This window comes from Lactuca virosa, chromosome 8, assembly GCF_052849685.1.
Source record: "Lactuca virosa cultivar CGN04683 chromosome 8, Lactuca_virosa_CGN04683_v6, whole genome shotgun sequence".
Classification (NCBI taxonomy): Eukaryota; Viridiplantae; Streptophyta; class Magnoliopsida; order Asterales; family Asteraceae; genus Lactuca; species Lactuca virosa.
This window is the reverse complement of record NC_136433.1, coordinates 249613627-249617112: the sequence shown is the minus strand read 5'-3', so window position 1 is coordinate 249617112 and position 3486 is coordinate 249613627. Positions and strand designations below refer to the sequence as shown.

The window sequence follows — 3486 nt, the reverse complement described above, 5'->3', positions numbered from 1 at the left end:
TCATGCAATAGTTTGGGCAAAGCATGCTTGTGGCATTGTCGTCTTGGACATGTCAACAAGAAATGCATAACCCAACTCCAAAAGGATGGAGTGTTGGAGTCATTCGACCTCAAATCGGATGACACATGCAAATCTTGTTTACTTGGAAAGATGACCAAGTCACCCTTCACTGGTTCTTGTGAAAGGGGTGAGAGTTTATTGGATCTCATACATACCGATGTATGTGGGCCCTTTAGATCCACCACAAGGGATGCAAGTTGCTTTTATGTGACCTTTACTAATGATTATAGCAGATATGGGTATATCTACTTAATCAAGCACAAGTCAGAAACCTTTGAAAGGTTGAAAGAGTTTAAACAGGAAGTGGAGAATCAACTGGGCAGGAAAATTAAGATGCTCCGATACGATCGAAGTGGTGTGTAACTTAGTCTTGTATTCCACGACTACATCAAGTAATGAGGAATTATTTCGCAATTGACGCCATCTAGGACACCACAGTTGAATGGTGTGGCTGAGAGGCGTAATCGAGCCTTGTTGGACATGGTTGGTTCCATGATGAGTCTTGCTTCGTTACTTATCTCATTTTGGGGGTATGCCTTAGAGACTGCCGCCCATATCCTTAATCTAGTCCCAACTAAGAAGGTTTCCAAAACACCTCACGAGATGTGGACATGGAAAGCTCCCTCATTGACACATATCAAGGTTTGGGGTTGCGAGGCTTTCGTAAGACGAGAGACTCATGAAAAGATCGAACCTCATAGTGAGCGGTGTATTTTCATTGGCTATCCGCATAAGCCCTTTGGATATCTTTTCTATACCGAGTGACAATGTTGTCTTCGTTGCGAGGAGAGGGGTTTTCCGAGAGCGAGAACTCATATGTCAAGAGGACAGTGGGAGGCAAATTGATCTTGAAGAGCTTCAAGAATCAAGCGATGAAGGAACCTTTAATACTGGCGCTCAACCTGAGGAGGAAACTCATGTTGAACCGATTGATGAGTCCCTACCTCTAAGACGTTCCAGTAGAGTTGGTGTTCTACCTGATTTTTATGGTTCCCATATTACTACTGAAGGTGATACGTTTATCAGTGATAGCACACTGATGAATTTAGATGAACCTAACAGCTACAAGGAAGCGATGGCAGGCCCGGAGTCTGCGAAGTGGAAAAAGGCTATGGGCAGCGAGATTCAGTCCATGTATGACAATCAAGTTTGGAACTTGGTTGACAATGTGCCAGGTCGTAAGACAGTCGGTTGCAAATGGATCTTCAAGAAGAAGACCTACATGGATGGGAAAGTACACACGTATAAGGCGCGATTGGTTGTGAAGGGATTTACTCAAACTCCTGGAGTTGACTATGATGAGACCTTCTCACCAGTAGCAAATATTAAGTCTATAAGGGTTATACTAGCCATAGCTGCGTTTCATGATTATGAAATATGGCAGATGGATATCAAAACCGCTTTCCTTAATGGGAAGTTGGCTGAAGATATTTACATGAGTCAGCAAGAGGGTTTTGTCGATGCAAAGCACACTAATAGAGTGTGTAAGTGTAACATCACCCTCCGACATGTATCACAATATTGTCCGCTTTGGGCTCCCGATACGAAAACTTCCCATGGGGTAAATTGGAACGATACAGAGAAGATTAGCATGGCCCATGCGCAAGGATGACACGCACAAATCGAGAAATGGTATCAGAGCTGGGGCACGGGTTGATGTGTTCGACACGGACGTCGAACCCTATAATGGCGGGTGAAGGTGGGTTGCACCTGATCCTACATCGGCTTGGAAGGAGAACGAAACATTTCCATATAAAGGGGTGTTGATACCTTCCTTGTCACAACGCGTTTTAAAGCCGTGAGGACAGCAGATACCATAAGAACTCTACAGTTAAGCGTGCTCGGGCGGGAGTAGTACTGGGATAGGTGACCCCCAGGGAAGTCCTTGTGCCGAGTGGCCCAAAGCGGACAATATTGTGATACGTGCCAGAGGGGGATGTTATAATAAGAATGAGAAATCCATCTATGGATTGAAACAAGCATCTCGCAAATGGAATCTTTGTTTTGATGATAAGGTTAAAGAGTTTGGTTTCTCGAGAAGCGAGGATGAGTCATGTGTATATGTCAAAGCCAGTGGGAGTGTAGTTAGCTTTCCCATTTTGTATGTGGATGACATACTACTCATAGGAAACAACATCCCAACCTTGCAGGAGGTTAAGTCCTTGCTTGGGAAGTGCTTTGCTATGAAGGACCTCGGAGAAGTTGCCTATATTCTAGAGATAAGGATATTGAGAAATAGGAGTAAAAGACTAATAGGACTTAGTCAAAGTACTTACTTGGATAAAGTACTAAAGCGTTTTAGTATGGAAAATTCCAAGAAAGGGGAGTTACCAATCCAAAGCAATACCAAGTTGAGTAAGACTCGGCGTCCGAGTACTGATGTCGAGATAGCAGAGATGAGTCGGGTACCTTATGCTTCCGCAGTTGGCTCAATCATGTATGCTATGACATGTACTCGCCCTGATGTGGCCTTCGCTTTGAGCATGGTCAGCAGATATCAAGGGAATCCAGGTAGAGCACATTGGATCACAGCAAAGAATATTCTTAAGTAACTTCGGAGGAGTAAGGAATGGTTTCTTATCCTCGATGGGAGCGACGACTTCAGAGTGCGACGGTATAGTGACGCTAGTTTTCAGACTGACCGGGATAATTTCCGCTCGTAGTCGGGCTGGGTCTTTACCCTAAATGGAGGAGTAGCGACTTGGAAGAGTTCCAAGGAAGAGACCGTAGCTGATTCAACGTCCGAATCAGAGTACATAGCAGCGAGCGAAGCGTCAAAGGAGGCAATATGGTTGAAAAACTTCATCAGAGACCTTGGAGTTGTGCTATCCTTAAAGGATCCTATGAAGATTTTCTACGATAACGAAGGTGCGGTTGCCTTAACCAAGGAACCAAGGGATCATGGCAGATCCACACATATCGACAGGAAATATCATTTTATTAGACATCGGGTAGAAGAGGGAGTCCTCGTAGTGAAGAGGGTATCGTCAGAAGATAACCCATCAGATCCCGTTACGAAGGGACTGAGTAGGGTTAAACACTTGCAGCACGCTAGGAGCATTGGGCTTAAGGACGATATTAGTTTTAGTGATTAGATAGTTTTTAGAAACTTGTAATATATAAATTATAATTAACATTTGATGATTAAATAAAGGTGTTTTATTTATAAATAAAGTTACTGTCTTGTGTTAATTATTCACTATTGTTTCATTTTGCATGTTTTGACTTCCTAAATAATAAGATTATTTAAACTATCCACAGTCAATCATACGTTGGAAGTAAGTATGAAAGAAGACTGTCATGAATTGGTTTGTAGATTGTCTAAGCGTTTAGACATAGCAAAAGTTTGTTGCAACGTTCATGAGTGCTTATGAAATATGATTTGAGTATTGGATTAAACCCGCACTCACATGAACCACTTCATGG

The 3486-nt window shown here is 42.9% G+C and overlaps 1 non-coding gene across 1 annotated transcript; it reads left to right on the top strand.

Moving 5' to 3' along the window:
- The first annotated feature begins 1605 nt into the window (after positions 1 to 1605).
- LOC145135192 (U6 spliceosomal RNA) lies at positions 1606 to 1704 on the top strand. Its single transcript, XR_013719656.1, has one exon. It is a non-coding gene; the product is annotated as a U6 spliceosomal RNA (small nuclear RNA).
- The last annotated feature ends 1782 nt before the right edge of the window (positions 1705 to 3486 follow it).